We start from the raw sequence: 22,211 nt of genomic DNA on the forward strand, positions 1-22,211 counted from the left end.
TCCGATTAGTGACTCCTCCCCCATACTGCAGCAGTGTGAGAGGACCCAATAACCCCGCCCCCAGGAGGGACTCTGTCCTGCCCTGCCCTGAGCTGTCTAAGGCCGCCTGTGAGTACAGAGTGACTAGACTAACAGCTGAAGGAGACAGCCACAGACAGTGATTCCTGGAAGTCACAAACAGACTGCCTAAGGTCAGACAGGGATGACATCTGACATCGTCAGAGGTAGATCCAGAAATTAAAAACAGCGGTCTCCTACCATAGAAGTTCACACCACAAAGTCAGGAAATCAAGACAGATCAACTTAAGAAGCAGAAGCAAAAATAGAAGAGTCTCACAAATAATGGAAAGACAAAGAAATACCCCCCACTCGAAGGGAAAGGAGGAATCCCCACAAAGAGAACTCAATGAAATAGAGGCAAGGAAACTATCAGATATTTAGTTCAACACAACACTTGTAAGGAAGCTCAATGAGCTCAGTGAGCTCAGAGAGAATTATCAGAAACTACAGGGAAACTATGAGGAACTTACTGCAAACTATATCAGCCTGGAAAAGGACATAGAAACTATCAATAAGAGACAAAAAGAAGTGAAGAATATAGTTTCTGAATTGAAGAACACAATAGAAGGAATCAAAAGCAGGCTAGATGAAGCAGAGGATCAAATCAGCGAGCTGGAGGACAAGGTAGAAAAAAGCTCCCAGATAGAGCAAGAAAATGAAAAAAGACTCAAAAAGAATGAAGAGGCATTTAGGGAAATGCAGGACAACCTGAAATGTAATAGTATCTGTATAATAGGGATACCCGAGGGAGAAGAGGTTGAGGAAGGGATAGAGAACCTGTTTGAAACAGTAATGATGGAAAACTACTCTAATTTAAGGAGAGAAAAAGTCACACAAGTTCAGGAAGCACAGAGGGTCCCATTCAAGAGGAATCCAGTGAGGCCCACTCCAAGACACATCATCATGAAAATGGCAAATATCAAAGACAAACAGAGAATCCTAAAGGAATCAAGGGAGAAAGAGGTAGCAACATATAAGGGAGCCCCCATACGGTTAGCAGCTGACTTCTCACAGAAACACTGCAAGCCAGAAGGGAGTGGCGAGGAATATTCCAAGACATGGAAAGCGAAGGCCCGGAACCAAGACTGCTCTACCCAGCAAGGCTCTTGATTAAAATGGAAGGTGAAATAAGGAGTTTCCCAGACAAAATAAGGCTAAAAGAATACACCTCCACCCAACCAGCATTGCAAAATATACTAAAGGGACTGCTTTAAGATGAAGAAAAAGGATCTATGAATACCCAGTTCCTGTCGCAGTTACCAGTACTTGATATTACCAATATTTTTTAATATATATTAATCTGATTGTGACAATGATGTGTTATTTTAATTGTTCCTTCATTATTTGTTGAAATGAAATCTGTTATTGCATATTGCTTGCCTACTTCTATTATTTTTAAAAAGCGTTAAATAACTTTTTGGTATTCTTTATCCATTTTTTGATTAAATGTTTGTAGGATTTTTTCCATAAAAAAGAAAACAAAACAAACCATTAACCCTTTTTTAGGTGTGTTGCAAATACTTTCCTAGTCTATTACTTGTCCTTTAATTTTTTTTAAATGTATATTACTGTACAGTTTCACATATTTAATATAGTCATATTGCCAATATTTTACTTTATAGCTTCTGGATTTGAGTATTTTACTTCAGGGTAAGAAAAATGTTAGTTTGTATTTTCTCCTAAAACTCCTTAGATTCTACATATTGATTTTTAACTCACCTGAATATTTTCTGTATAATGCATGAAATAGGGCTCTATATTTGGTTTATTTCAAGTAATAGTGGTCCATGCAATCGTATTTGTTAAATAAGCCTTATTTTACCCATTGATCTGAAATATCAACTTAACCATATATTACATTGTTAGACAAATATATATGTTTGTCTTTAGAATGCTCATTATATTTCATTGATCTTGATTATTTCTGTGCTAGTGTCATGTTGGTTTAATTGCTGAGACTTTATAATGGTTTTAAATTTTTTAATATTTTATAATTAACTTTGACATTAAAAAAAATAAAATCAATCCGAAAGAAAGAAAGAAAGAAAGGAAGAAAGAAAAAGAGAGAGAGATGGAACTCCTACCTTTTGCAACAACATGGATGGAACTGGAGAATATTAAGCTGAGTGAAATAAGCCAGTTAATGAAAGACAAATACCATATGATCTCACCTATAAGTGGACTCTATTCAACAAAATAAACTAACAAACAAAATAAACCTCAGGAATAGAAACATGGAGCAGACTGAAAGTAACCAGAGGGGATGGGGAAAGAGGACAATGGTGGAAATAAGGGGAAGAGACTAGACAAAGAACATGTATGAATGACCCATGGACATGGACAACAGAATGGGAATTGACTCTGTCAGAGGGGCTGGGGACGGGATAGGTGGAAGGAGATAAAGGGAGAAAAATGGAGACAACTGTAATAGAATAAACATGATTTATAAATTTTAAAAAAACAAAGTTAAAAATAAAATAGTGTTATAAACTTAAAAAAATAAACACACACTAACAGACATGAAAACACACACAAAGACGTTAAGGGTAAATAAGATGTTACTAAACAATGATTGAGCTAACAAATAGATCAAAGAAGAAATCAAAAGATACCTTGAAACATATGTAAATGAGAATACAACAACCCAAAATCTGTGTGACATGGCAAAAGTATTCCTAAGAGGGAAATTCATAGCATTATATGCCTATAACAAAAAACAAGAAAGATCTCAAGTAAGCAATCTAACTTTACACTTAAGGGAACTAAAAAAAGAACAACAAACAAAACACAAAGTGAGTAGAAGAAAGGAAATAATAAAGATCAGAGGAGAAATAAATAAAATAGAGTCTTAAAAAACAGTGCAAAAGATCAATTAAAATCAAGAGCTAACTCTTTGACAAAATAAACAAGATTGACAAGCATTAAATAAGACTTATCAAGAAAAAAATGAAGGAGGACCCAAATAAATAAAATCAGAAAGAAAAGAGGAGAATTAATACCTGACACCACAGAAATACAAAAGATTGTATGAAAATATTACAAACAATTACATGTCAGCAAATTGGAATATCAGGACAAAATGGATAAATTCCTAGAACCTAAAGTGTTCCAAAACTTAATCAGGAGGAACCAAAGAATGAATAGACAGATTACAACTAGTGAAACTGAAGCAATAATTAAAAAAAAAAAACTTCCAACAAACAAAAGTTCTAGACTGATGGCTTCATAGGTGAACTTTCCAAACATTCAAAAAATAATTAAAACCTACTCTTCTCAAACTAAGCCAAAAATTCAAGGAGAGGGAATACTCCCAAGATCATTTTACAAGGACAGCATTATCATAATTCCAAAGAGATAAAGACACCACAACAAAAGAAAATTATAAGCAAGTATTCTTGATGAACATAGTGTTAAAATCCTCAACAAACTATTAGCTAACTGGATCCAGCAGTACATTAAAAAGATCATACAACATAATCAAATGCGATTTATTCCAGGGATACAGGGTTGGTACAATATCCATAAATCAATAAATGTGATACACCACATAAACAAAAAGAAGATAAAAATTGCCTGATCATATCAATTGATGCAAAAAAAGCATTTGATAAAATCCAGCACCCATTTATGGTAAAAACTCTCAGCAAAATGGGAACAGAGGAAAAATACTTTAACATAAAAAAGACCATATATGGCAAACACACAGCCAACATCATACTCAAAGTGTTAAAATTAAAATCACTTTCCTTAAGATCAGGAACAAAACAGGGATGTTTGCTTTTACCAAGTTTATTCAACATAGCCCTGGAAGTCCTAGTTATATCAGACAAGGAGAAATGAAAAGCATCGAAACTGGAAAGTAAGAAATAAAACTGTCAGTATTTGCAGATGACATGATACTGAACACAGAGAACCCTTAAGATTCCACACAAAAAAATAAAAAATAACAAAAAACAAACAAACCTAGAACTGACAAATGAATTCAGTAGAGTAACAGGAAACAAAATAAATACCCAGAAATCAGTTGCATTTTTATACACTGACCGTGAACTATCAGAAAGAGAAACAAAGAAAACAATCCCTGTATTCAGAAAAGTATAATACACTGAAGAAAGAAATTGAGAAAGATACACATAAGCAGAAGTATATAACATACATAACGTATTCATGCACTGGAAGAATCAACATCATGAAAATGTCCATAATACCCAAAGCAATCTCTAGGTTCAATGCAATTCCTATCAAGATTCCAATGACATATTTCACAGAACTAGAACAAATATTGCAAACATATATATGGAACCATACAAGACCCCAAATAGCCACAGCAATCTTGAGAAATAAGAACAAGGTTGGAGGAATCATGTTACTTGATGTCAAACTGTATTACAAGGACACAGTAATCAAAACAGAAGGGTACTGACATAGAAACAGACACATAGACCAATGGAACAAAATAGAGAGCAAAGAAATAAACCCATACCTTAATGGTCAATTAACATTTGACAAAGGAGTCAAAAATATACAATGGGCTAATTATAATCTCTTCTATAAATGTTTTTTGGAAAATTGGACAGATATGTACAAAAAAATGAAACTAGATTACCTTCTTACACCTTACACAAGAATAAACTCAAAATGGATTAAAAAATTAAATATAAAACTCAAAACCATAAAAATTCTAGGAGAAAACATAGGCAGTAAAATATTGTACATTTCTCATAGCAATATTTTTTATGATGCATCATGTTGGATGAGGAAACAAAAGAAAAAGTAAACAAATTGGACTATATCAAACTAAAAAGTTTTTTGTACAGCAAAATGAAAAGACAACCCACTAAATGAGAGAACATAGTCACCAATGATACATCTGACAAGGGGTTACTGTCCAAAATTTATAAATAGCTTATAAGACTCATCACCAAAAAATTAATATCCAATTTAAAAATGAGCAAAAGAACTGAATAGTCTCTTTTCCAAGGAGGACATACAGATGGCCAATAAACATATGAAAAGATGCTCAACATCATTAATCAGAGAAACACAAGTTAAAACCACAATAAGATATCACCATACATCCGTTAGAATGGCTATCATTAAATCAACAACAGCAAGTGTTGGCAAGGATGTGCAGAAAAGTGAACTCTCATGCAGTCTTGGTGGGAATGCATACTGGTGCTGCCACTGTGGAAAACTGTACAGAATTACCACATAAAAATAATTGTGGAACTGACTTGCCCTGACTGGGTAGCTCAGTTGGTCAGAGCATCGTTTTGATACATTAAGGTTGTGGGTTTGATCCCCAGTCAGGGCACATACAAGCAGCAACCAATGAATGCATAAATAAGTGGAACAACAAATCAGTATTTCTCTCTCACACTGTCTCTTTTTTTCTCAAAGCAATTTTAATTCTTTTTTTTTTTTAGTTGGAACTGCATTATGGCCCAACAATTCCACTTCTGGGAATATACCTGAAAAAACCTAGAATATTGATTTGAAAAATTATATGCAACTCTGTGTTCATTGCAACGTTATTTACAATAGCCAAAATTTGGAAGCAGCCCAAGTGCCCATCCATAGATGAATGGATGAAAAACAATGGTACAGTTACACAATGGAATACTCCTCAGCCATAAAAAAAGAAGGAAATATTACATTTTGTGACAGCATAAATGGACCTGGAAATTATTATGCTAAGTAAAATTAGCCAGTCAGAGAAAGACAAATACCATTGATTTCACTTATACATGGGATCTAATAAACAAAATAAACTAACAAACAAAATAGGAACAGACTCATAGATACAGAGAACAGACTGACAGCTGTCAGAGGGAGGGGTGTTTGGGGTTGAATGAAAAAGGTAAAGGAATTAAGCAAAATAAAGAACAAAACAAAAAAACCAAAAATATTACAAAGGAAAGGGTATTTGAGGGGATTAGAAGAGGATAAAGCAGGAATAAAGGTGACATACAGAAACTTGACTTTGAGTGGCAAACACATAATACAATATTCAAATGATGATGTATTATAGAACTGTACACTTGAAACCTATGCAATTTTATTAACCAATAACACCCCAATAAATTCAGTAAATTGTTTTGGAAACTGAGCAGAAAAACTAACACAAAATTAGATGCACTAAAATCTAGTCTAGAAACATGTATAAAGGACATATGGGCATGGACAACAGGGTGGGGACTGACTGTAAGAGCAAGGGTAGGGGGTGCTGGGCCGGGAAGGGGAGAGCCACTGGGAAAAGATGGGGGCAACTGTAACTGAATAATAAAAAGAAGAAAAAAAGAAAATTTGTACTACATATTTTTCAATGTAAAATACTTATTGAAGTAGTGTTTATTTATATATGTTAGTACAACTAAGTAGACAAAATCACTATCAACCTGCTATCTTTACATCATCGTTCCATTAATGTTTTAGTAAATAAATTGCATGCATAACACCTATTTACTGATGCCAAGTTCAATCATGAGATAAGATTGCATTCCCAAGTCAAATATATAACTTGTGTACAAGAATAATATTTTGAACATTACACTGAGTAAACTTTTCTTGTTTAAAATATTAAGAAACCTTACAAACAGGGAGAAAATTGATAATAATGTAAAAAAGGAAAAAAAAAAGCCCACGAACCCATGTTGTAGCTAAAACTATATTTGTCACAAACATAATTTCACTAAAAATCAGACATTGATATATGCATGTTAAAATAAAAAATATATATTGTGAAAAGTTGAAGTAAGTGGAGCCATTTTAAAATGGATTTGGAGCTGCCATACCAAAGGAAGTGCCTTACTTAAAATTTCAGAATATTTTAAATGGGAAAAGTAACTTATGGACCAGGGCAAACCAACAGTGTTTTACAACCATTTGTTTGGAAGGCAAACAGCAAAGCCAACTTTCTGATCACAAGGACTAATGATTTTAGACGTTCTTTCTAAAAATAAAATCAGTAATTAGCCATGTATAGCTAAAGAGTAACTCAGCTTATTAGCATCAACAGAAATTTCTTTCTTCTGTTCATGTAATTATTTCCTTCCTTTTCTCATTAAAAACAAAACAAAACAAAAAAAATCAGGACTCTCCTTGGGTTTCTGCCTGAATCTGTGCTTCATAAATTGCAATTCCTTTTGAGCCCAAATAAACACTTGCTGCCCCTCATTTTGGCTTTTTTATTCTTAGGTTAGAAATAGATGTGTTTCATTCATTTTAACTGCATGTAGAATATACATAACAATTTATTTTTCATTCTTCTATTTGAAGATTTCCACTGAATAAGGTTATTGATTTCCAGAAAACTTTCTTATTTCAATGTGATCTCTGAACACATGGAGCCATAGTATTATCCATTGATCAGGAGGAAAGAAAGTGCTGCCTAGATTTTAAAAATAATTGCTTGGATTGACCTTCAGAGGAGATTTTCAAAAGCTTTTGTCAAAAATAATAATCTGGAGAGCAATGCATTCATCTGCAAGACACAGATTTTATTTTTAAAACATTCATAGATTCAAACCACAAAAACAACAATTAGAAAACTGAGAAAAGAAACATCACCGAACTGTAGGAAGGGCCTTGCGGGGGACTTGAGAGGAGAGTTTGCACTTCAGTGTAGAGCCTGAACTTGACCTTTATTTCAGGTTTTATACCCAGGAATGCAATATGAAAGCCCACTAGGTTCAACACTCCCGGTTGTAGGGTCACTTAGCCAAGATTTTCTAGAAAACCAGCCTGGGAAACAAATAAATATTGGTACTTTCTTGGAGTGATATTGTGATTTATAATAAGAAATATATATTTGGTCTTTGTCCCTATTTCTGGCTCAGAGGTCCTAAAATTTAGGATATCCTAAGAGCAGTAAAGGTGTCTTTTGTTATGTTAACTCGGTAGCTTTTGAACTGCAGCTAAGGATAGGAGCTAGTTGCCAGAGCAGCCAACCAGCTGATGAGAAGGTTGCAACTTTCAGTTCCAACTCCAGGACCTCAGGGAAGTGGTGTGGGGCTGAAGGTTGAATCAGTTGCCAGTGGCCATTGATTTAATGCATTATGCCTGTGTAATGAAGTCTTCATTAAAAACCCAAAAAGACTAAATTCAAAAAGCTTCTGGGTGGGTGAACACATGGAGATGTGGGGAGAATGGCACATGAGGAAGACTTAGAAGCTCTGCAGCACCTCCCACAGATCTTGCTTGCCCTATGCATCTCTTCCATTTGGCTGTTCCTGAGTTAAATCCTTTTATAATAAAAGTGGTGATCTAGTGAGTGAAATATTTCTCTGAGTTCTATGAGCTGCTCTTGCAAGTTAATCAAGACCAAGAAAGGGAGGGATTGTGAGAACCCCTGATTTATAGACAGTTGATCAGAAGTATAGTTAACTTGGGCAGCTGTTGTCCAAGAATTGCTCTGTGTTGTGAGGAAAATCACCCCAACCCACATTGGAATTGGTACCAGAATATGAAAAAGACTTGCTAAAGTGTAATCTCAGAGTCTATGAGTAACAGAAAGGACACATGAAGCAGAGAAAGATGGGAAGCAACTCATCTTGTTGCTTCAGGTCCCCATATTGGCCAGTGCTCTACAATGAGCTATATTCTTAAAAGAAGGTGTCCATTTAGTGATGAGGTGCATCTCTGGACAAACTCCACAGAGAAACTATATCTTGGATAAGTTCTTCAGAGGGAAGAAGAAGAGAGATCTTGTTTATCTGCAGAGAGTTCGGTTCCCTCTGCAGAAAGTTAGCCACTGGGTACTTATATCCAGCTACTTTGGTAGCATATTGAAAAACCATATCTCATGGCCAGGAGTGTGGTGTTTTTTCTGGGTCCAAAGTGGCAGCAGATATCAGAGCTTTGAGTTAGCAGGCAGTTGTAGGCCATAGATAGTTGAACTGAGCAAGCATGCACAGAATTGGTAGGCCATAGCTGTAACTGAGGCTAAGCATCTAAGGGTTGGGAGGCGGGGAGGCTAAAAGAATCTAAGGAGGCACATAAGACTTATGCTGGGTTTATCTCTCTCTTCTTCTTAGAAAGCTAAGAGGAAGTGGCCGTGCATTTGGATACACGCCATTGTGGATCTACCACAGTCCAACAGGCACAATGGCAGGACCATCCCCATCTTGTCTCTCACACAGTTCCCGAGAGCCATGGAAGAGATCTAAAAAACTTCCTGAGGCCCTTCTTGGTATAAAAAGACCCTGATGAATAAGAATCAATAGATCCTGTATCAGAGGAATTGTGAACTCCAAAACTTGGTCAATTCTGAGCAATAGTAGTTCTTGTATAAAACAATATATATATAAAATTATACATCTTCATATCTTGAATCACAATTGTAAATTTAAACATGCTTTAGATGCAAACTAATAAACAAACAAAATAAAATGAAAATCAATGCGTGTTACATCCACAGAGATGGCATAAGAAATGTATGTAACATTAGTTCCCATGACAGAAGATAAAAAATGGCTGTAACATTAGGGAAATGCAGATGGTGAGAATGGTAAAATTTTGGTAGACAGAAAGGAGCTTTGAAAGTGTTCCAGGAAAGGGGAATAAGGGCAAGAAGGGAAGATTTTGGCCATGAGCTTGATGTAGCTGAATGTAGAAGTGAAATGAGCCAGATCATAGGGCCCTGATGGCCAATAAGAAGCAATTGCTGAAAAAGAAAACTAGAGAGAGAAGATGGTGGAGGAGTGAATGGGAGTCACGCTGACCTCCTCCCAAGACCAAACTGGAATTGCGACTAAATAGTGGAGTAATCACCTGGAAAACAATGGAACGATAGTGGGAGAGGAGCCTTGGAGCTGCGGACAGTGGATTCAACTCTCACACATCCCAACGGGTGAGAAGTGTGTGGAGGCTCCAGAGGGTGGGCTGGGTGCCCATGGGCACCAGCACCAGAGGGACATTGAAACGGCTAGTTAGCTTCCCCCAAGAAGAACGGGGTCTGAATCATAAACATGGACCCCTAAACTATAGCAGCTAAAACCGAGAAAATACAGACAAAACACAACCCCGAAAAGCTTAGGGGCGCTCTCTGCCAGAAACAGGTGGCTGGGGATGCAAAGAGACATTTAAAGGGCCAACGCAAAAATTGCAGTGGCAGCCACCCTCCTTGATCGCTGGGTAGAGGTGGCAGCAGGGTGGGCTGGTGCCTGGGAAAAGACTGGTGAGGAAAACTTTGTGAAGAGAACTGACACGGCAGCCAGTGGAGCCCCGGTGATAATGCACCTCCCACTCTGCAGCTACCATCTGGCTCAGGCATAAGGAAATCAGTTAACCTGCCTTTTGTGCGCTCCGCACACAGCTTGTGCGCGTGTGAGCTGCGGGGCTGAGTGCAGACTGGCTGGGAGAGCCTTGAGGAGAGACTGGAGACGGAGGAGTTGGGGAAAGAATGGGAGGAGGAACCGGGGAGTCCCGACTCCCTCCCCGTTCAGTAGTCTCCATTGTGGGTTGGAAAAGCGCGACCCCAAAGAGGCAGAAGCGGGGCGCGCAGTAACCAGACTGCCCACGATTGAAACGCAGTCCACACAGGGGGTGGATCCTTAGCTGAAGGGGTCACAGAACTGCCCGGAGGTCCCTGAGGAGAGTCTGGAAACAGAGGCATTGGGGAAAGAACGGGAGGAGGAACCGGGGAGTCCCGACTCCTTCTCCTTGCCATAGTCTCCATTGCGCGGGAAGAGGCCACACCCCCAAAGAGCCAAAAGCTGAAAAGCACACATAGACACCCCAAAAACACCCAGTGCAGGCACGCACACTTGCGCCGAGTGACTGGCGAGGGTTGGCGAGTGTGTGTGTGACGTGCGGGCTGGTGAACGCTTGCACTGGCCAGCAAGGCCTCCCACAGACTGGCACTGATATGGCCTGCGAGGGAGTGCACAGAGCGGCAAGGGCAGGCGTAATATGACCCACCCGCCCGCGATTGCGGAGCGGCCCACAAAATTATTAGATCCGTCGCTGTAGGGGTCACAGAGCTGCCCAGAGTCCCTGGAGAAGAGACCAGAGACAGGATTAACTGGAGAGTCCTGGAGCTGATTTCCTCCCATTTCCGTAGTCCCCATTTGGTGAGGGCAAGCAACCCACCCAAAGAGCCAAAAGCGGGGAAAATACACAATAGAAGACCCTAAACTGACCAGTGCCGGGGAGCTTGCACGCCAGGGGGGCCAGTTGAATACGCGAGGTCATGAATAAGCCCCCTGGTCTGGGGCAAGCACAGGTGAGCCCAGGCAGGTGGGGGATCCTGCCACGCCGGGAGCGCACTCAAGGAGCCCGCGTGAGAGCGCAGAGAGATCCCCAAAAATAGCCCAGCCCTCACCAAAGGGGTCACAGAGCTGCCCCAAGCAAGAGTCAGACAGAGACAGTAGACTCCTGGAAGGCTCAAACAAACAACCCAAGGTCATATAGGTTCAACAACTGACATCATCAGAGGCAGGCCCAGAAAGAAAAGTAAAGGACAAAAATACTTAACAGACTCTCACAAAAATGGGAAGAAAAAGAAGTTCCCCCCAAATGAGTGGAAAAGGGGACTCCCCACAGAGAGAGCTCAATGAAATAGAGGCAAGGGAACTATCAGATACTGAATTCAAAACAATGGTTCTAAGGAAGCTCAATGAGCTCAGCCAGCTCAAAGAGAACTATGAGAAACTGCAGAGAAACTATCAGGATCTTATAGCAAACTATATCAGCCTGGAAAAGGACATAGAAACTATCAAGAAGACACAAGAGGATATGAAGAATACCATTTCTGAATTGAAGAACACAGTAGAAGGAATCCAAAGCAGGCTGGAGGAAGCCGAGGATCGAATCAGTGAGATGGAGGATAAGGTAGAAAGAAGCTCCCAGAAAGAACAAGAAATGGAAAGACGACTCAAATAGAATGAAGAGGCATTTAGGGAAATGCAGGACAACCTGAAACACAATAACATCCATATAATAGGGATCCCAGAAGGAGAAGAAGAGGAGCAAGGGACAGAGAGCCGCCTCGAAAAAGTAATGATGGAAAATTTCCCTAATTTGAGGACAGAAAGGCTCTCATGGATCCAGGAGGCACAGAGGACCCCACTCAAGAGGGACCCAAGGAGGTCCACTCCAAGACACATCATCATTAAAATGGCAAATGTCAAAGACAAAGAGAGAATCCTCAAGGCAGCAAGGGAGAATGAGAAAGTCACATACAAGGGGGCCCCGATATGCCTAGGAGCTGACTTCTCAACAGAAACACTACAAGCCAAAAGGGAATGGCAACAAATATTCCAAGTCATAAAAAGCAAGTGCCTACAACCAAGGCTGCTCTACCCAGCTAGGCTCTCAAACAAAATAGAAGGGGAAATAAGGAGTTTCCCAAACAAGATAAGGCTAAAAGAATACATCTCTACCAAACCAGCACTCCAAGATATGCTAAGGGGACTGGTTTAAGCAGATGAAGGAAAAGAATGAGACAGAGAGGAACACAGGTACAAAGAGAACAGATGAGTAAGTTTCTATCAGTAATATCTCTCAATGTGAATGGACTAAATGCCCCAATCAAAAGACACAGGGTAGCTGAATGGATAAGAAAACATGACCCACACATATGCTGCCTACAAGAGACCCACCTCAGAGCAAGAGACCTACACAGATTGAAAGTAAAGGGATGGAAAAAAATATTCCAAGCAAATGGGCATGAGAAAAAGGCCGGGGTTGCCATACTTGTATCAGACAAAGTAGATTTCAAAACAAAGGCCATAAAAAGAGACCCAGAGGGGCACTTTATAATACTTAAAGGAAGAATCTATCAAGAAGACATCAACATTGGAAACTTATATGCTCCCAATATAGGAGCCCCCAAGTTTATAAGGAAATTGTTGGATGACTTCAAAAAAGATATAGACAGCAACACACTGATAGTAGGGGATTTCAACACCCCACTATCAAAAATGGACAGATCTTCCGAACAAAACATTAATAAACATATTGTGGCGCTGAATAACACACTGAACCAAAGAGACTTAACTGACATATATAGAACCTTACATCCCAAAGAAGAAAAATACACATTCTTTTCAAATGCTCATGGCAGTTTTTCAAAGATAGACCACATGATAGGACACAAAGCAAACCTCAGCAAATTCAGGAAAACTGAAATAATACCAAACTTTTTCTCGGACCACAAGGGATTGAAACTGGAAATCAACCTCAAAGAGAAACTTCAAAAACTTACAAACTCATGGAGACTCAACAGTAGACTATTAAACAATGAATGGGTCAATAATGAGATAAGAGAAAAAATCAAAAAAATTTTGGAAACAAATGAAAATGAACAGACAACTGTCCAAAACCTATGGGACACAGCAAAAGTGGTCCTGAGAGGGAAGTTCATAGCAATACAGGCTTACCTAAAAAAGATAGAAACATTTCAAATAAAAGACCTAACACTACAACTTCAAGAACTGGAGAAACAATAACAAATAAATCCCAGAGCAAGTAGAAGGAAGGAAATAGTCAAGATTAGAGCAGAACTGAATGACATAGAGACAAAAAGAACAATTCAGAGGATCAACCAATCCAGGAGATGATTCTTTGAAAAGATAAATAAAATAGACAAGCCTTTAAGCAGACTCATCAAGAATAAAAGGGAGAGGACCCAAATTAATAATATCAGAAACGAAAGAGGAGAAATAACAACTGATACCACAGAAATACAAAGGACATTCAGAAACTACTATGAACAATTATATCCCAAGAAATTTCAAAGTCTTGATGAAATGGACAAATTTTTAGAAAAGTATATTCTTCCAACACTGAAGGAGGAAGAAACAGAAAGCTTGAACAGACCGATAACAGCTGGGGAAATTGAAGCAGTCATCAAGAAACTCCCGGCACACAAAAAGCCCAGGGCTGGATGGTTTCACAGGAGAATTTTACAAAACATTTAAGGAAGAGCTAACCCCTGCCCTTCTCAGACTATTCCAAAAAATCTAAGAGGAAGGAAGACTCCCAGACTCTTTCTATGAGGCCAGCATCACGCTGATCCCAAAACCAGATAAAGACCCTACAAAGAAAGAAAACTACAGGCCAATTTTGCTGATGAACATAGATGCTCAAATCCTCAACAAAATATTGGCAAACCGCATCCAGCAATACATTCAAAAGATTATCTACCACGATCAAGTGGGATTCATCCCAGGGATGCAGGGATGGTTCAATATACGCAAATCAGTAAACGTGATACATCACATAAATAAAAGAAAAGACAAAACCACATGATCATCTCGATAGATGCAGAAAAAGCATTCGATAAGGTACAGCACCCATTCATGATCAAAACACTCAGCAAAATGGGAATAAATGGGGCATTCCTCAACGTAATAAAGGCCATATATGAAAAACCTACAGCCAACATCATACTCAACGGGCAAAAACTGAAAGCTTTCCCACTAAGATCGGGAACACGACAAGCATGTCCGCTCTCACCGCTTCTTTTCAACATCGTATTGGAAGTCCTAGCCACAGCGGTCAGACAAGAGAAAGAGATAAAAGGCATCCAAATAGGAAAGGAGGAAGTAAAGCTATCATTGTTTGCAGATGACATGATAGTGTACATAGAGAATCCTGTAGACTCTACCAAAAAACTCCTCAACCTAATAAGTGAATTTGGCAAAACAGCAGGATACAAAGTCAACATTCAGAAATCAAAGGCATTTTTGTACACCAGCAATGCAATAGAAGAAAAAGAAATCAGAAAAAAAATACCATTCGATATAGCAAGAAGAAAAATAAAGTACCTAGGCATAAATGTAACCAAAGATGTAAAAGACCTGTACGCAGAAAACTATACAACATTGAAAAAAGAAATTAAGGAAGACACAAATAAATGGAAGCATATACTGTGCTCATGGATTGGAAGAATTAATATCATCAAAATGTCCATACCCAAAGCGATTTATAGATTCAATGCAATCCCTATTAAGATACCAATGACATATTTCACAGAAATAGAACAGACATTTCAAAAATTTATATGGAACCATAAGTGACTCTGAATAGCCTCAGCAATTTTGGGAAAGAAAAACAAAGTAGGAGGGATCACAATACCAGACATCAAACTCTACTACAAAGCCACTATACTCAAAACAATCTGGTACTGGCACAAGAACAGACCCATAGACCAGTGGAAGAGAATAGAAAGCCCAGAAATAAGCCCAGGTCTATATGGGCATCTAATATTTGACAAAGGGGTCAGAAGCATAAAATGGAGCAATAATAGCCTCTTCAACAAATGGTGTTGGGAGAGCTGGACGGCTACATGCAAAAAATTGAAATTGGATCATCAGCTGACACCATACACAAAAATAAACTCAAGATGGATAAAAGACTTAACTATAAGTCACAACACCATCAAAGTCCTAGAGGAGAACATTGGCAGGAAACTCTCAGATATCCCACGCAGCAATTTTTTCACTGATATGTCTCCTAAAGCAAGGGACGTAAAGGAAAGAATAAGCAAGTGGGACCTCATCAAAATAAGAATCTTCTACTCAGCAAAAGAAAACATCAGCAAAATGAAAAGGGAGCCAACCATATGGGAAAATATATTCGCTAATGATACATCAGATAGAGGTTTGATCTCCAAGATATATAAAGAACTCACTTGACTCCACTCCAAGAAGACAAACAATCCAATCAAAAAATGGGCAAAGGACCTGGGCAGACGCTTTTCCAAGGAGGAGATACAGAGGGCCCAGAGGCATTTGAAAGGATGCTCAGCATCACTAGCCATCAGAGAAATGCAGATCAAAACCACCATGAGGTACCACCTCACACCGGTCAGAATGGCCATCATAAACAGATCCACAAACAACAGGTGCTGGCGAGGCTGTGGAGAAAAGGGAACACTAGTACACTGTTGGTGGGAATGCAGACTGGTGCAGCCACTGTGGAAAGCAGTGTGGAATTTCCTCAAAAAGCTGAAAATGGAACTGCCTTTTGATCCAGTGATTCCCCTGCTGGGACTATACCCTAAGAACACGAAAACGCCAATACAAAAGAACCTATGCACCCCAATGTTCATAGCAGCGCAATTTACAATAGCTAAGTGTTGGAAGCAACCTAAATGCCCATCAGTAGATGATTGGATCAAAGAGTTATGGTACATATACACAATGGAATACTACACAACAGAAAGGAAAAAAGAACTACTAAACTTTGCAATAGCATGGATGGAACTGGAGAGCATTATGCTAAGTGAAATAAGCCAGGGGGCGAAAGACAAATACCATATGATCTCACCTATAAGTGGAACCTAACCAACAATACAAAGATGCAAGGAAAATAAGACCAGAAACACTGAAAGGAAAAGAAATCAACAGAGACAAGAGAGAAGGGGGGGGGGGGCGGGGAAGAGGAAGGGAAGGGGAAAGTCAAGGAACATATAGCAAGAACTCATGTACAAAACCAAAGGGGAAGAGCTGAGGGAGGGAAGGAGAAAGGGAGCAAGGGAAAGTGGTGTGGAGTAGGCAGAGACAAATGTATTTGAAAAAATAAATTAAAACTAAATTAAAAAAAGAAAGAAAACTAAACAGTTTTTTTTCTTCAAGACTTTCCAAAGTCCTTAATATACAGGCAGAGAATCAATTATGTATCCACAATTCTAAAGTCCAAAAGATTCTGAAAACTAAAGTTTTCATATGGTAGCAAAAGCTGATCTGAACTGTTATGAGGTTCTCATTTGGTCTATTAATACATATTTTTTCCCTGTAGAATTCATGTATTTGATTGTAGGGGCTGCCCCAAGCTCCATGGAGGATATTTAAAAAAAAAAAAAAGAAGCAATTGCTATGCTAGAATTATAAGGAAAAAGACAACAATCTTAAGCAAGGGAGTGACATGCATCAAGGTAAGCTGTAGGAAGAATAATCAAGTGGCCACAACTCTTACCTGTTAGTAGAAACAGAAAGAAAAGACAGTGGCTATAACCTAGACAAATTAATAAGTACCTAAATTAGAACTGATATCAGTAGTCAGTAATAAGAGAAAAGAAGAATCATGTATACTATACTCAAAAACTGTACTTGACATGCAGTAAAATACAAAAATACTTCAAAATGACTGAATTTGGGGAGTGAGTGACTAGGTGACATGTGGTCCAAACCAGAGAAATAGGAATGTCAGAAGGGATGTTTTGAGAAAAATATGAGGCTAAGTTTAGTGTTTGGCTTATTAAATTTGTTCTGGATGGCAAGACATATTTAGGGGAAATGTCAGGTTGGCAAATACAAATGACATTGTAACTCCTAAGGAAAAGAGACGAAGGCTGTGATAAAGATTCTGCCATTCAAATCATACCACATAAACAACAGAGGTCAACAGAGAATGATGGGGACCAACATGATGCCTCTAATGATAAAAGTAAAATATTAAACCTGAGAATAGTATGTTAAACAAAAGTGCTCCCACAGGGCATTATTGTCGGCTGAATATTGTGTTCCCTCAAAATTCATATGTTGATAATCCTCAATATGATGATACTTGAATGTGGGGTCTTTAGAAAATGATTATGTTTAGATGAGGTAAATCATAAGGGTAGTACCTCCATGATGGGATACTTACATGTGCCTTTATAGGAGAAGAAGATGGTAGAACTCTCTCTCCAGGAGCACATATTGAGGAAAGACCATGGTGAGCACACACAAAGGCCGTTGTCTATAAACCAGGAAGCAGCTCTTGACAGACAATGAATGTTAGCACCTTGAACTTGTACTCAACCAGCCTTTAGAATTATTAGAAATAAATGTCTGTTACTTAAGTCACCCAATCTAAGGTATTTTACATGTATCAGCCTGAACAGCCTAAAATAAGCATTTTTTTTCAACTGCAATCTGAATCCCTCTGCCTATTTCATAATTTTTGAAGAATCTTTTTACTTGATTGCTAACATTGTTTCTAGAAAGAATATTCCCCTTGCCTAGGTCCTAGGAATATGCATTTTGATTTGTTACAAAAAATCTAAGCAGGGTTTGGTGACTAAACTTTGCAGAATATTATTCTTGTTCTTTTTTCCTGTTCTTTTGCACATAGAAACGTTTTTCCCCCTTTCATTCTTACTTATCCTCAGAGCAGCCACATTTTTGGTCTTAGATATCTGGGCTTCCCCAGAATCTGAAAGAAGTATTCGATGTTCTGGAATCCCCTATGCCTTCAAAATCACCAAGGAGAAGGAAATGATTCAGCTACAAAGAGAAATGGATTTCTCCACTGGATTTCAAGACTAAGAGAGAAGAAAAAAGGTTCTTAGAAATGCAGATACCTTCAATAATTTCCTTCAGGGGCACCCAGAGAACAGAGAGTACTTTTGAGGGAGTGATTCATAAATACCTGCAGGCTAAGTACCATGCCCCTTAGCCATGGGAGCCACAGCCAAGGGCCAGCAGCCTGGCTTGGCACAGAGGAAGTGGCTTTTATGATATATGGGGTGGCTTGCCTTAAAAAGATTAACAGGGCTTGCAAAATGAATAGCTTATCAACCATGATAGACTGAACAATTGAAGTTCTACCAAATTTCTACCTTACTTAATTCCAAGGTTCCTGTCCAGTAAAGGGCCCTGAGAAACTACTAATGTTGGGTGTTCTGCCAAATGTGATGAGAGGGGTTGAACTGGTTTCAGTCTAAGTCAGAGAAGTAAACAAAAATTAAAACAGTATCACTTAATTTTATGGTAGCACACATAGCCCATACTATCTTTAAGTGGAAACAGGCAATTATAAGAGAAACAGAGCTGTATCTAAACATCTTGCTTTTCACAGAGATTTCCAGACTTGATATTTAAATTTAAATATTATTTTGTAACAGTTTATTTCACGTAAGAGCTAAGGAGAAATGGCTTTTTATCCATGAAAGATTATATGATCAGTGTGTGAGGCATGTAACTATTATACAATTTTGAAACTTATCATTTTACCCTAATGCCACCTTACAAAGCTGCTAGTCACATCATCACATACTTACCACAGCTCTGTCATTCTCATATTTAAAAAATCTAATCATATACAAAGCTTGCAATCTTGAAATATTAAATATCCAGAAGTGCACAGAAATACAAAATAAACCAAGGCCTTAGGCTGTTCCATGTAGACAAACCTATGCTGAAGTACTGTAGAACCTGTCCTATGGAACATACTGAATGAGGACCGTGGAATCCCTGCAATTTCCTTTGACTTGGGTTCTTTGTCATCCTTACTAGGTTACATTTAATTATATAAAAAACTTATAGTCCTCTGAATTATAAAAGGATATTCCAATGAGATAACATAGCTGGTTCCACTTTCTTCTCTTCATTATTTCATGTGAAATATAACATATAACACATTTAAAATATTAAATTTGTGTCTACTGTATTTCCATGTCTAAAGTATTACCAAATTATAGTTCCAGAAATTACACATTTATTATTAAAAATGGCCAAACAAGACAGCTTACTAAGGAACTTGTGTTTTAATTTTAGGTTAAGAATTATAGAAACCACAGAAATATTTGATGTACCTATTAATTTTAATGCTAGCTATGCAAATCCAAGACATATATTAAAGTCTTTATCTACCTATTTTTAATTCCTTTCTCATTTTTTTCTTTGCAATAGTGCAGGGAAAGTTAATCAAACAATTCTTTTAAATAATACCTAACACCCTATATTTTTAAAAATTTTTTATAAGACTTCATGATATCTATTTATGTCCTTATATATGTAATAATCTTATAATAGCATATGGCTGTAAAGTGACCCCAAAGGGAAGACAATTTCTTTTCATTAAAAATTACATGATTTTAAAGTATTATTACAGCAGACCCCGATCTATACATATGAAGAATCTCACCACTAGTGGAAAGGCAGTTAAATTTTCAAAGAAAATGAATTAACCTCTATTAGCATTACTTCATTGTGAAAGACACTTATTGCATACTAAAGCATATTGCATAATAAATGTGATAATAGGATTGAGATCAAAGAACCAAAAGAATGATTTGCATTATACTTTTACTGCATTTTCTAAAAATTCTTTGCAACATTGTAGGTTTGTTAGCAGCAAAATGGCACCTGAATGTTACTGGCCATTGGACCTTGGTTCAGCAACCTTGGTACTTTAGTTCTGGCTAAAAAAGAATTCAGAGCCAAGATTCAAATATGAGCAAAGGTTTATTTAGAAGGCCACAGAGGTAGAATAAATGAGTCATGGAAGAAGCGATCCAGCTGAGCTGTCTGGGCTCAGGAAACAAGTTACAGAGGCAAAAGAAAGGCTCTTGGAGCTCAGGAAAAAGAAAGGCGGAGAGAGAAAACTTGCCTGGAGGAAGAAAAGGTGGAAAGGTGATGGAGTGCTCCAGACAAAGAGTGAGTGAGCGCCTCTTGGGAAAAAAAGGGGTAGGGGAGGGCTCAGACGCTGGAGAGAGAGAAAGGTGGCATGCTGGGTACTCCATCCTGAGAATTTTTATCTACTCTCTAAAGGCAGACATCTTAGGAAAAGTCTCAGAAAAGAGCCTCAATGGCATTTTCATCAGCTTCCTAGATGTGTCCTTTCAGAATTGTGGTCTCTACTGATTGGTCGGCGCCAGGGCAGGGGTCATTTTTTATTTCATCTGGTCCTGATGTTAATTAACCATGGCTTGCGCTGCCTGGCCTTGCTGCTTTTCTGGACCTCGGGCTGAAACAAACTGAGGCCTAGATATTATCTCTAGTTTGACTAAAACTCTGGCTCTGTGATTAAGCAATGCTTTGTTCCTAAGATTATTTGATGAGAGCCAAAACCTCACTGTACCTAGGGCTTAATACTTAAGGGAGTGGTCGCACCAGGGTTTATGTGGGAGTCTTATGAGGCTGTTCTCTGGCCCCCTTGTTCCTTCCCTAAGGGGGCCGGCCACATGACTAATGAAATGTCAGGGACGGAAAGGACAGTGAAGGGTCGCAACTGCACAACCAGCAACACAAAAGGTCAGGGGGTCTAAACCACATGACCAGTGATATGCTAGGGGAGGAAAGGTCACCCTGCGGGGGGGGTTTTTGTTCTCCCCGTTGTGCACATTGCTAAGGTACCTGGAGCTTTCCAACCTGGTGACATTCTATACCTGGCCTATTGTTCCTACTCTGCTCATGCCTAACTGCCTGCTACAGATTGTGAATGTCTAATATGACTCTAAACTACAGGACAGAGTTTGAATCTCCTTCTGCTTTTTGTGCTCTATTACCTACCATCCTGATACCAATACCTTTTTTCTTTTTGATGGCTAAATGCACGTTCTGCCAAAGTGACATTAATACTGGTGGGAAAAAAAAATCCGACACCTGTTATTTTTCAAGGAGAGTATGTAGTCAGAATATATTAGAGTTAGAGTGTCATGATTTTAGTAATTTTATGGAAATTTAAAAATTATAACAAATTTATGTTTTTGTTATAATTATATATATATACATATATATATAAGTATTAGCTTAAAACATTATTTTTAAGTAAAAGGGACACAGCTGGTTTCTCTTAGCAGTCCTTCCTTTTCTTTCTTCTTCCCTTTTAAGAAGTAATGCACATTATAGATTTCAAAGCAATGAACTTCTTTGATTCTACTCATTTTATTTTGTTACTACTTAAGAGAGATAAATAATACCCAGGTCAAATATTTTAAAGCAAATCAATAAAAGCATTTAGTTACAAAGTTGTAGGGAGTTGGCTAGGTACATATTCAAAAGGCTAATAATAGATTTTTTTTCCCAAACAGGGTTAAAAGAACAACAAAAGTGCAATTTTAAAATAACAATTTTAACTGAAAATAAGTTTATTTTACAAGATAATTTTACTCAATGATACAGAAATAACTTTAAAATGCTCTTGTTACCAGTGGTAGTGGGCCTCTTGTATTTAAAGCAAAAGAATTCCCTGAGACAAGTGTGGGAGGATGTGGCTCCTTGGAATGGTTTTTTAATGAGGTACAGTTAAGGGGGTTCCTCTCCTGACTTCCTGATGTCCCATCTCTGTCAGTCTTACCATGGAAAAAGTCCAACTGTGTCTCCAGTAGGGCTAGGATAAAGGCCATTGCCCAGAATTTATGTTTCATATTAAAGTACAGTCCAATCCAGCAGCCAGCTAGCCTAGTGTGTGTTTCCAGCTACAGTCCATTCCAGGAT

This window comes from Pteronotus mesoamericanus, unplaced genomic scaffold (genome assembly GCF_021234165.1).
Source record: "Pteronotus mesoamericanus isolate MK-2021 breed Mesoamerican mustached bat unplaced genomic scaffold, CSHL_Meso_final scaffold_167, whole genome shotgun sequence".
NCBI classification, from domain to species: Eukaryota; Metazoa; Chordata; class Mammalia; order Chiroptera; family Mormoopidae; genus Pteronotus; species Pteronotus mesoamericanus.